Source organism: Schistocerca serialis, chromosome 2 (genome assembly GCF_023864345.2).
Source record: "Schistocerca serialis cubense isolate TAMUIC-IGC-003099 chromosome 2, iqSchSeri2.2, whole genome shotgun sequence".
NCBI lineage: Eukaryota > Metazoa > Arthropoda > Insecta > Orthoptera > Acrididae > Schistocerca > Schistocerca serialis.
Genome location: NC_064639.1, coordinates 412,715,112 through 412,728,671, shown reverse-complemented (window position 1 = coordinate 412,728,671; position 13,560 = coordinate 412,715,112). Strand labels below are relative to the sequence as shown.

Here is a 13,560-nt window from a genome sequence, read left to right as displayed (position 1 = left end):
GGGGGGAGGGGTTTAAGTGACTGCTCCCCCAGCCAAACAATCAGCAAGCTCATTACCTGGGATACCCACATGGCCAGAGACCCAAAGGAAGTCAAGGGAACAAGCAGCATGGTGAAGATCAGCAAGACGGTAGTGGATGGCCGAGACCAAGGGATGGCAGGAAAAACACCGGTCAATAGCCTGAAGGCCACTCCTTGAGTCCGTACATAACAAAACGCTGTTGAGCTTGGACTGCTTAATAAAGGTAAGGGCTTGGAAAATTGCCATCAATTACGCAGTAAACACCCCACATGCAGTTGGCAGGAAATGATTTTCCATGTCAACAGAGGACGTGAAGGCATATCCCACACGATCAGCAGATTTAGAGCCATCGGTGCAAACTCCCACAAAATTTGGTGGAAAAAACAACGGAACACCATTCGGGGAATGGAATCTTTTTGACCTCCCGAGAGCGGGAATCAGGTGGGTGACGTCCTTCGTCTGGATACAGGATAGAATACGAAGGATGAGTGGGAGAGGAACGGACAGCAATTGCATAAGAAACCAGAAGCTGGGACTGCCAAACAGAAAGGGGGGGAACCCAGCTTCAGCCAGGAGACTATCAACAGTGCTAGTAGGGAAGGCACTGGTGACCAAATGGATACGACGATGGTGAACCAGATCCAGGAGGCACAGTGTGGAAGGAGCAGCCGAACCATAAACTTGACAACCATAGTCCAAGTGAGACAGCACTAAAGCCCGATAAAGGCGGAGAAGAGTGGAACGATCGGCACCCCAAGAGGACATTGAGTTTATGGAAACATCCTACCTTCAGAAGTCTGATATGAGGCAGCCAAGTGAGCTTGTTGTCTAAAAGAAGACCCAGGAAATGAAACCTTGGGACCACAGGTAATTGTTGTGCATCAAGGTAGAGTTCCGGATTGGGGTGGACTGTAGTGCGGCGACAGAAGTGGACCACGCGTGATTTTAGAGGAGAGAATTGAAACCCGTGTGAGAGGGTCCATGCAGAGGCATGCTGTATAGCACCCTGGAGCTGCCGCTCTGCAAAGGCCATCGAAGAGGAACTAACCCAAATGCAGAAATCATCCACATACAGAGCAGGGGTGGCCAAAGGACCGACAGAGGCCACAAGCCCATCTATAGCAATGAGGAAAAGAAGTACACTCAATACAGAACGCTGTGGGATGCCATTCTCCTGGGTCCGTGGGGAACTAAGAACAGTACCAACCCGAACCCTGAATGACTGATGGAACAGGAACTGGCGGATAAAAATCGGGAGTGGGCCTTGAAGACCCCACCCATGAAGTGTAAGTATGATATGATGGCACCAACCCGTCATAGGCCTTGCGAAGGTTGAAAAATACCAAAACCAAATGGCGGCACTGGGAAAAAGCCTGCTGAACTGCGGATTCCAAGCAAAGTAAATGATCGATTGAAGACCGTCCCTCTCGGAAGCCACATTCGTAAGGGGACAAAAGATCCCGAGATCCGAGGACCCAATCGAGCCAACCGGCTACCATCCATTCAAGTAACTTACAAACAACATTTGTCAGACTAATTGGCCTATATCTTTCGACAAACAGGTGTTTCTTACCTGGCTTAAGGACGGATGCTATCCTTCCACTGAGAAGGGAAGTCACCCTGGAGCCAAATACAGTTAAGCACCCGGAGAAGATGTTGTCAACGTGGAGCACTGAGATGTTGAAGCAATTGGTTATCAATGGAGTCTGGGCCAGGGGCCGTATCATGAGAAGAAGAGAGTGCGGAAAGAACTTCCCACTCAGTAAAAGGTTCGTTGTAAGATTCTGACTGACAAGGGGTAAAACATAAGTTGGAAGCTTCGGCCCACTGTTTCTGGTGAAGGAAAGCAGCCGGATAGGAGATTGCTGCTGATGCTGATGCTGTTGCATAATGGGTCGCAAGATGTCCCACGAGAATCAACGGGTCTGTGAAAAGGCCATCTGGGAGGGCAATGCCCGAGATGGTAGACTGCCGATGGCAACCTTGGAGAGAGCGACACAGAGCCAGTAGAACTGAGGGAAGAAACAAAGCATTCCCAACACACCTGTTTGCTCCGTTTGATTAAGTAACAGGCTTCGGCACGAAGGCATTAAAAAGTAATAGGTTTGGCAACGCATGGGTATCTCTTAAGGTGTTGCAAAGCTCGACGGCGATCACGGATGGCAATGGCCATGGTCGTACTCCACCACGGGACTTGCCGGCGGCAAAATGGTCCAGATGAGCATGGGATAGCAAGGCTAGCAGCGTGAACAATCGCATCAGACACGCCACATAGGACATCATCAACACAGCCCAGCAAAGAGGGGAAAAAAACAACCCTTGCAGTATATAGAGGCCAATCGGCGCATTGGAAAGACCAATGATGTAACATGTCCATTGGGGAGCGGGAAGGTAGCAAGAGAATCAACGCGAAGTGGTCACTATTGCAAAGGTCGTCATGTGGTGACAGGTGTATGGAAGGGAGGAGGGAGGGAGAAGAAAGAGAAAGATCAATGGCAGAAAAGGTACCACAACCAGCACTGAAATGGGTAGTGGAGCCATAGGCAAAAGTCGTGGTCTGCAAGAAACTGGTCTATGAGTAGACCCTGACTAGATGGAATAGATGGAAATGCACTGTCCCACAAGGGATGATGAGCATTAAAATCCCCGAGAAGGAGGAAGTTGCTGATGAAGGGCAGTTAAGGCAGCAGGTGTAAGAGTCCTGACAGTAGGGAGATAAAGATTGCAAACTGTGACCCCCAGAGTCCAGGTGGACCCTAACAGCAACCACTTCCAATGTAGTTTGAAGAGGAATCCACATGCTAGCAATGTCCGTACGGACCAACGTACACGTCACCAAAAGTCTGCAGGAAGCTGACCCAATTCGAAAGAAAGCACGGAACCCATGGAGGGTCGGTGAGTGATTATCAGTAAAATGAGATTCCTGTAGAACCACACATGCTGCAGAGTAAAACAAAATAAGGGATTTCAGCTCTGGAAGGTGACGGTAATATCAATTACAATTCCATTGGATAACCACAGAATGATGATTGAAATGTAGGGTGAACAGGCTAAAGCCAGTCATGTCACCGGGTCACCAGCTGTCACCGACAAGGAGGGGGCGACATCCATGAACAGCAGGTCAGAGCCAGGGATGGGACCAGTGGTGACACCAAAGTCTCCTTGTCCTGGGACTTATGTTTCTTCTTCTTTTCTGTTTGAGATTGAGGGGGGCTGTGCTGCAAAAAGGAGCCAGTTGCAACAAGATCTGGAACAGGAAGATAGTGGGCGACATGGGGGCCCACAGACCGTGGTTCTCATGGTCATCGTGTGGCGGCAGACCTTTGGCCGGGAAGGTGCTGGGAAGGGGGGTTCCTGGGAGGGGCGCCCTTGACCATCAGACGTGGGAGCACTTCTCCGGCTGGGGAGGGGGAGCGGCGCCAAGAGGGAGAGTATGGGAACCGCAGGGGAGGGGTTCAGGAATGGGGCAAGGAAGGGGTGAAGATGTAACTAAAGCATAGCTACATGTCATTGACACAGGATGAAGACGTGCATACTTCTTATAAGCCTCAGTGTAGGTTAGATGATCAAGGGACTTATACTCCTGTATCTTCTTTTCCTTCGGGCAATCCAGTGAATGTGAAGAGTGATTGCCATGACAATTAACACACACAGTAGGGGGAACATAGCAACTCCCCTCATGGAGTGGACATCAACGGTCACCAAAGAGAGGGGTCTGCGAACAGTGGGAAGACGTGTCCAAAACGCAAGCACTTAAAACATCTCATAGGTGGTGGGATGTATGGCTTGACGTCACATCGATAAACCACAATCTTGACCTTCTCAGAGAGGGTATCCCCTTCAAAGGCCAGGATAAAGGCACTAGTATCAAAGTGAACACCCCGCTGTCCTAGATTGTCCCTAAGTTCTTCAACAGTTTGAAGGATGAGGTCCGTGTGACAAATTACACCTTGAACCATATTCAAAGACTAGTGGGGGGTAATGGACACAGGAATTGTGCCAAGATGGTCACAGGCACAAAGGGCCGCAGACTGGGCAGCTGATGCAAACAATGGTTCAAATGGCTCGGAGCACTATGGGACTTAACTTCCGAGGTCATCAATCCCCTAGAACTTAGAACTAATTAAACCTAACTAACCTAAGGACATCACACACATCCATGCCCGAGGCAGGATTCGAACCTGCGACCATAGCGGACGCGCGGTTCCAGACTGAAGCGCCTAGAACCGCTCGATCACTTTGGGCGGCGCAGCTGATGCAGTTTTGATCAACATCTTGCTCAGAGTGTCCATTTCACCAAACTTGTATTCAATGTGTTCCACAAAAAATAAAGCTTTGGTATTGGTGAAAGTATTCCCATCAGTCCTGGTGCAAACCAGATAGCAGGGGAAAGGTTTCGCCCTGAGCTGACGAGCCTGATTCCCCTCCTAGGGGGTAGCCACGGAAGGGAGGGGCAGAAGAAGAAGCACTAAAAGAATCATTTCCATTCAAAGAGATGGCCATAGAAGACCAGAATTCTGGACCTTTATGCATTTCATTTGCATGGTGGCTGCCCTGATACCACCCACTCCGATCAGGGGCTCTCCCCATGGGCACCACCTAGCCCAGCAGGGGCCATCTGGCATGGCGGCCATTGCCGGGAGTTCCAATGCTCCAGGATGACAACCACTCCTAGGTTTACATGAGGAGATCACAGCTCAGGTATCAGAAGTGTGATCCCTGTGTTTCCAGGGGGCTCAACCAAAAGGGTACATGGTGACCCCACTACACGGGCTGGCTATGCACCCTAGCATCAGACAACGATGTGAAGGAAAAGATGGAAGGAACTAGGAGGGCACACGCTGGAGACACTAGGTAAGGTGCTCTTCCCCAAATGGCTCACACTACGGATCAGAAATTTAGTAATGGAGGACAAACACCAGAGGGGGACCAGAGAATACCGAAAGGATGAGGTAATGACTCAACAAAACCAAATCGCAATGCTAACATAACCAGGAGGATTGCGGGGCCAACATAAAGGAAGACATCAAGAGAGGGAGAGGAGAGGGTGGAAGGGAAAGAGCAAGGACAGAAAAGGAGAGGAAGGCAAAGGAAATGCAACCTGGGAAAGATGGAACACTGGAATAGCTCGGGGCCCTGTGCTTGCCACGCACATACTCATGAAAGCACCGTGAGCCCCCCTGGGGGGCTTATTGCTTGTTCCCCACACTACAATATCATCAGCAAACAGTAACAGCTTCATCCCCCTTCCTCTATGGGCATCTATCGTCTCTTTGACTATTTCAACTGTCACCATTATAAATAGTAGTGGTGACGAGACACTTCCTTGTCTTAGTCCCTTAACATTCTTAAACCATTCAGATCTTCCAACTGGTGTCTGCACACAACTAGAGCTTTTTTCATACATTGCCTGGATGACTTCAAGTATTTGCTTTCCAACTCCCTTTCTCTTCAAGGTGGCCCATACCTTTTTCCTGGGAACACTGTCTATACTTTCACTAGGTCAAGAAATGTCATCACCAGATCTTTCCCATACTCCCAATGTCTTTCCATCAACTGTCTCATACTAAAGATTAGGTCCACTGTTGATCTACCATGACGAAAGCCATAGTGCTCCTCTTCTAACTGCCCTTCCACTTTCTGTCTCACTCTTCTTTCCAGTATCCTCTCCATTATTTTTGCTGCTTGGGATATAAGTGTAATCCCTTGATAGTTGTCACATACTTTCCTGTCACCCTTCTTGAAAACTGTGATTATTATTCCCTTTCCCCGTTCTTCAGGTACACATTTTTGGGTCCAAATTAGTCTGTATAGCCACTGTAGCCCAACTGGTCCAGCTGCCTTTATCATCTCCACAGTAATTTCATCTATCCCAGGTGCCTTTCCTGTTTTCATTTTTCTCAGAGCTAGTTCCACTTCTAACATCATTATATCCTCCTCTTCTTCCAGACCTCTGCCGTACTTCTATTCCCTTTCCACTGCCGTTCTTCACATTTAGTAAATTATCAAAGCACTCTTTCCATCTTTTCCTTATCTCCTCTGGTTGCATTAACAGCTCTCTGCTTTCCCCTTTCACTAGCTTTGTGTATGTTTTTTTCTTCCTCATACTCTTTGTAATTCCATGTATCAACCTCTTACCACTAGTAACATCTCTTTCCAACTCTCAGGTGAATTTCTCTGAGCTTTTCCTCTTTTCTTCTACCACAATTTTCTTACACTTATTTTTACTATCCTGGTATTTCCTTTTACTTTCAGCTGTTCTGTCTCTGTTCCATTCATGCCAGCCTTTCTTCTTTTCTTTTATTGCCTCCTTCACCCTCTCATTCCACCATGGTATCTCCTTTTCCTTTACCTGCCCACACTGCCACAGGTCTTCTCAGCAGAGCTTACAAACGCTTCTTTGAACTTACCCCATTCCTCTTCCACATGGCCATACACGGTGTTAGGGATTTTACATTTAAGTAACTCCTTAAACTTTTCTTGTACTAAGCCATCCTTTTGTTTCCACACTTTTATTTGCCTTTCCCTTTCTTTCTTTATGTCTTTCAATTCATCAAATCTCATCTTTCCCACCACCACTGGGTGGTCTCCATCAAAAGCCTCTCCCGGGAGTGCAGTTACATCCGTCAGCTGTCTCCGATTTTTCTTTTCCAGCAGAAAGTAGTCAATGACCGTCTTCGTCCGTCTATCACCCCATCCATATCTCGTTATCTTTTGGCTATTCTTTTTACGGAACCATGTATTGCCCACAATCAGACCGTTTCTTTCACAGAAATCAACCAGTTTCTCTCCTTCCTCATTTTTCCTCCCATATCCATATGGGCCAATTATCTCCTCCTTCTCTAGTCTTTCTTTGCCTACCTGTGCATTTAGGTCACCCATTACTATTGCTTCCACATCTGTAATTGTCTTCTCTAACAGCTCTAGAAAATCCTCTGTGTTTTCTTTATTTCCTGTTTGTGGTGCATATACTTGGATGAAGTCCTTCACTACATTCCTTGTCCTCAGCTGAATCCTCATCACCATATCACCTGTGTATTCTACTGCTTCCACACATATTCCTCTAGGTTTTTGGCTTCTTGTGCACCACTCCAGTAGTGTGCGTAGCCCTTCCTCATTTTCCTCCTTCCTCTTCCCTTCCATCTAACTTCACTAAGTCCCATCAGTTCTAAGTTCTCCTTTTCCATGAAGTCTATCAACTCTCCCACCTTCCCAGTAAGGGTCATCACATTAATGATACGCACCTTCATTGTATTGGTGCCTAGTCGCCCATTTCTCACAGTTCCCCCAGTACCCCAACTGGGCGTTGCTTGCAGGGAATGCCCTAACCTTTTCCGAGGCTGGTTTTGAAGTACCATTTCAAACTCCGCCAGTGCCAGTCCCAAGCCCAGGGCCTCACCTTGCAAGTGGCGAGGCAGGAGGAGGGGGCGGAGTAACAACCTCGTTAAAACATCTTGGTCCATCTGGCTCCAGATGGTAGTACCCTGTAAGGGCCCCTCACCAGGGTAAAAGGTGAAGACAGACAACAATTGGGAAGTGGAGGAGGATTTTACAAGTCCCAACGGTGGAAAAGCAGAAGAACTGTCTTCGTATCTTACTGCCCATAGCGTCTGTACTCCAGAGCGGCGGCTACAAATGGCATCTGTTCTCCATGTTAGGAGCGGCCTAAACATATGCTGGCAGCAGCTCTAAAATGCCTTTTGGAGTGGCTGCTCCATCTTAATAACAGCCTAGGAGGACTTCAGTTTGATAGTAATAAAGCGGCGCAAATGGAGAAGAGGTGTGGCTTCGCCAACAAGGTCAAACATTCCACAGTTATGGTCAACATGAACTGGTTTCTTTACTTGGGAGAAATGTGTTGTTGCCAGGGTGACTATGTCGCAAAATAAATATGCAGACATGAAGAATAAAGATGTAGAATGTTAATAACATTTGTTTCATTCAAAAAGCTGTACGAGTTTTCAGATCAAAATTCGGAGGCATTATTTTTAAGGGCGCCCTAGTAGTATGAATAGTAGAAAATGGAGCACAGATCTATTTCAAAGCACAGTTCACACAGCTTTGGATCAAAACTAATGTGTAACAAGATGCATTTCCATGGCCAAGAGACTTCTTGCATGCTAATATTGTGCCCTCTGCTTCAAGCTCCGTATGCAAGTAGTTAATTAACATTGTGTAATAAGAGCACACCTTTTCAAGTAGTCAATCATGACAATGTACTGACAGGTGAAGGGTGGTGGTGTGACAAGACATGCTCCCATTTCCTAACCTGCAACACAAACTTTTTAAAATGTTTTGCTGCTCTTTCCTTGGCACTTAGTGAAGTAACATTGTACTCGGCAGCTGAACAAAACTGAGACAAGATTCTGACAGTTTTACGAGAGGATAGATAGCTACTCACTACATAGCAGACACATTGAGTTGCAGGTATGCACAACAAAAAGACTATCAAGCAAGTAAGCTTTCTGCCTAAAAGGCCTTGTCAGGATTAGGCAAAACACACACACACACACACACACACACACACACACACGCACGCACGCACGCACGCTTGCGCGTGACCAGTCTCCGGCTGCCGAGGCCACACTGTGAGGAGCAGTGCATGATTGGAGAAGCAATCTGGGTGGTGTGGCGCTAAGGATCAAGCTGGGGTGGGAAGGGGAGGGGGAGCGATAGCAGTGTAGGAGTGGGGGATGGTAACCTGCTGCTTGTGGGAGCATAGGGGGATGAGGTGGAGAGAGGCTGGCCAGAAAGGTGCAGTTGGGAGGTTAGACAGTGGGCGGTGAGGGGCAGGAGGAGGGGATGATTTTTGGGGGGGGGGGGGGGGTGGTAGAGGGAAAAGGGAGAAGTAAAAAGACAAGGGTGCATTGGTGGAATAGAGAGGGCTGTGTACTGCTGGAATGAGAACAGATAGGGGGCTAGATGGGTAAGGACAATGACTAATGAAGGTTGAGGGCAGGAGGGTTATGGGAACATGAGATATATTTCAGGGAGAGTTCCCACCTGTGCAATTCATAAAAGCTGGTGTTGGTGGGAAGGATCCAATATTGGATGGCATGCTCAGCAATGGGGTAGTCCAACTGTTTCTTGGCCAAAGTTTGTCAGTGGCCATTCATGTGGACAGACAGCTTGTTGGTTATCATGCCCAAATAGAATGCAGAATAGTGGTTGCAGCTTAGTTTGTAGATCATGTGACTGGTTTCACACGTAGTTCTAGGGGTTGTTAGGGATGGACGAGGATATTATGTAGGTTCGGTGGGTGGCAGAATACCACTGTGGGAGGAGTGGGAAGGATAGTGGTAGGACATTTATCATTTCAGGGCACCATGAGAGGTAGTCAAAACCCTCGTGGAAAATGTAATTTTTTTTATTTGTTATGACTGTAGTTTTGAGTATTATCCACCTGCAGGCAGGTAGATATCATCTTATAAAATAATTTCCGACATCCATAAATGGAAATAACCATGTTTAATAATTACATGAACGTTATGGGCCCAGCACAAATTAACCAACAAGGTATTTACTTGTACTGGAACGGTGGATGTTAACGTGTGGGAACTCAGGCCATTATTTATAGATGTAACAATGGTAGTCACAAAGTTTTAATTGTCAACTAGAAAGAAATCCACTTGGAGATGGTGTTAGTCCTCCTCTAGATATTCACTCTTCGATGCAAAACATTGTTCTTAATGGTAGATAACTTGGTGGAGACTTTGGTGGTGGAATTTGGCATTTTTGCTGTCTGGGGAATGTTTCACCCCAAAACTCACTTCAACATCATTCTTGAAATCCCTACTATGCATTTTGTTCCTCACCTGAAGAAAAGAGGAGGACTGGTTGCCATTGCACAAGAATGGGGGAGAGATGGGCAGGAGGCAAAATTTGATAACCCAATGAAACAGCATGTGTAACTATGTCAGACAGCTTGCCATGAAGCTTCAGCAATGGTGAATCCACATGTTTCCAATGCTTGCTTTGCTACTTTGTCTAAGTTCACCAATATACCCAGCATTCACCCATAGTATTAAATGACCAAAGAAGCCTGACACAGCTGCAACATTTCCACTATTATCTCCATTTGGCAGACTTTTTGAAAGCATGTGAGCAGTCACTGACACCGATGGGTAGTGCTGACATTTGGAGTGTTCATAATGTCGTGCTAAGTAATGGAAACTGATCCACGACTAATTTTGGCTTTTTCCTCCATCATCATGGTTGTGAAACCAGCACGAGTGCCTCCTATTGAGATTTCCAGTTCTTCATAGAAAATTGTGTGTCACTTGTTTCACTATCATTCATACTTGTACTTGTGCACCAACTCAGCATTGACTGCTACAGTGTTGTTGCTCTTCAAATGCAGAATATGTATTATTGCACAATACTCCACTTTATCAACGAGCTGCAAGTATTTATTTTGGAGTCTGTGGTGGTGTGTTATGGCACTAAGGCAAGGAGATTTCAATATGTAGCTTGACTGCAGACATGTATCTGCAAAAACTAAGAATTTAATTGTATAACTTTATTTTTTTGAGGCAACAATTAAAACTTTATGATTACCGCTCTTAAACGAAAAATTGTGCTTAGTTTGTGACTGATGAGTACTCTCTCTCTCTCTCTCTCTCTCTCTCACACACACACACACACACACACACACACACACACACACAGAGAGAGAGAGAGAGGAGAGAGAGAGAGAGATTAATTTTGTAGTAGTTTGTAACCACACTGTAACAGTACAGTACATCCATAGAGAGATCAACATCAGAAGAATGTTCACAGTTGTAAATGATTTTCTAAAATGTGAGACTAGTTAATTGTTAAATGTTGCCACAAATTTTATATCACCTACAGACAAGTGGAAAGGACATCCTTTATGCTCAAGCAAATCAAAACTAATTTTAATGCATGTTGTTTCACACACTATATTACTGAAGAAAAATATAGTTTTCTTGAGTTTGAGGAATTTAAATTAAAACCAAGTACTGCCCACGCTTCCAAGAGTAAGGATACGTAAGGGTTCAATAATTACATGGCCTGACTTGACAAAGCAGTAGCATATTACTGCAGTCGATCTGTAAAAATTTTAAGTGATATTCAGGCCAGATGGCCTTACTGTTCCTTCAAATGAGAGATAATGAAAACAAAATATTATAAGAGTATGTGTGTGTGTGTGTGTGTGTGTGTGTGTGTGTGTAGGGGGGGGGGGGGGGGGGAAGAAGAAAGTGATTTCAGGTGTGCCGCAGGGGAGTGTCGTAGGACTGTTGCTATTCACAATATACATAAATGACCTTGTGGAAAACATCGGCAGTTCACTGCAGCTTTTTGCAGATGATGCCGTGGTATATTGAGAGGTTGTAACAATGGAAAATTGTACTGAAATGCAGGAGGATCTGCAGTGAATTGACGCATGGTGCAGGGAATGGCAATTGAATCTCAATGTAGACAAGTGTAATGTGCTGCGAATACACAGAAAGAAAGATGCCTTATTTAGCTACAATATAGCAGGTCAGCAACTGGAAGCAGTTAATTCCATAAATTATATGGGAGTAGGCATTAGGAGTGATTTAAAATGGAATGATCATATAAAGTTGATCATCGGTAAAGCAGATGCCAGACAGATTCATTGGAAGAATCCTAATGAAATGCAATCTGAACTGTTTGAATACTGCTCACCAGCGTGGGATCCGTACCAGATAGGGTTGTTAGAACAGATAGAGAAGATCCAATGGAGAGCAGCACGCTTCATTACAGGATCATTTAGTAATCGCGAAAGATGATAGATAAACTCCAGTGGAAGACTCTGCAGGAGAGATGTTCAGTAGCTCGGTACGGGCTTTTGTTGAAGTTTCGAGAACATACCTTCATGGAGGAGTCAAGCAGTATATTGCTCCCTCCTACGTATATCTCGCGAAGAGACCTTGAGGATAAAATCAGAGAGATTAGAGCCCACACTGAGGCATACTGACAATCTTTCTTTCCACGAACAATACGAGACTGGAATAGAAGGGAGAACCGATAGACGTACTCACGGCACCCTCTGCCACACACCATCAGGTGGCTTGCGCAGTATGGATGTAGATGTAGATGTAAAATTCATTAAAAGTGTTTTCTGGGGTTTAAGATTTTGAACTGTCAAATGTCTCAATTTTTGGCAATTACTATTCTTAATTTTTGAGAATGGAACATTCCTGTCACACAGCATAGAAAGGTTGTAACTGACAGCCAAGAACAGATGAGAGTAGATTCCATTATGATTGCATTCTTTTATGACTGTTACACAAATTATGCACTTCCAAACTATAACTGGCTGACTGCTGTGTTCCAGATGATACATAACAGCCTAAAAGAAGCATATATTGGTCACAGCATTGTTGGTTCTATTCAGAAGTGGTAGAAAGAAATTAAGATTATACTTGAATGCCCCATTCACAAGGACATCATTAGAGATGGTGCGAAACTTTGGGTAGGGAAGCGATGTGGAAGGAAATAGGTTGTGACCTTTTAGAAATAAACATTCTGGCATTTTTCATATGTGGTTCATGGAAACAAGAGTTGGATAGCTAGTTCACTACTGTGAACTGAATATGAATCCAACACATTAACCAGTGGCATTCCCCGCATCATTTGTTGGAGACAGTTAATGTCAATTGGACGTTAGGTGTACACTACTACTGTGTAGTGAATGTGAACTCAATGCTTTAACCACTGCCTTTCCCTGCATGATTTGTTAGAGGTGGTTCACGTGTATCAAATATTAGGTGCCTGTGGCTGAGTTTTTAATTACACAGATTTTAATAAGATCTTTGAATTTCACTTTGGGGAAAGAGCAGGACTCAGTGTTCGGTGTAGGGGATGAGGAAGATTATTCAACTGTTAAGTAATGTATGGGGGAATTGCTTAGTAAAATGTTAAATTAAAGTAATTATTCTGGTTTTTATGATATCTTTCAGTGAATTTTAAATATTTAATAAAGCAAGGAAACAGAGTGCACATTATTGAAAGTACTTAAAATGTACTAGATTTACATTAAAACAATTATGAAATCACTCCATTTACCTCCACACACAAAATAAAAGAATGTATTAAAGTGGGGAAGAAGGACGTATTTTTTACAGTCTCAGTCAGACATTGAAAAAGATAGTTCAGCAGCGAAATAATGTGTGCACAAGTAAACTGGTCCCACTCTATTTGCTTCTACATTCTTCTTTGTTTTTTTCCATTATAGTTGGTTAACAGTCTGAGATTTCAGCTCAAAACCTTGTTAAAATTTCCTTTCTTATTTCTCTTTCATGCTGCCTTTTTGGGTTTCCTTGGCTGACAGTCCAGGGTAACTTTTATCGCTTGTTTTAAGTCCCAGTTCCTTCATCCTTTCTCTCTCTTTTGACCGAGGCATACAAAAGTTGTAATTTATATCTTTTTATGATTATGTCCCCTGCCAACAGATAAACGGAAGTTTTGTTTTATATCTTTATTTGACTGAAGTTTAACTTTGGGGACATTTCCCTTTTTTTGATGTAAGTTATGATAATAATCTGATAC

At 44.7% G+C, this 13,560-nt stretch overlaps 1 protein-coding gene across 1 annotated transcript in view; it reads right to left on the bottom strand.

The window, feature by feature from the left end:
• Positions 1 to 13,560, bottom strand: part of LOC126457252 (ubiquitin conjugation factor E4 B) — a 284,736-nt gene that overhangs the window by 11,451 nt on the left and 259,725 nt on the right. The gene's annotated exons all lie outside the window — the stretch shown is intronic.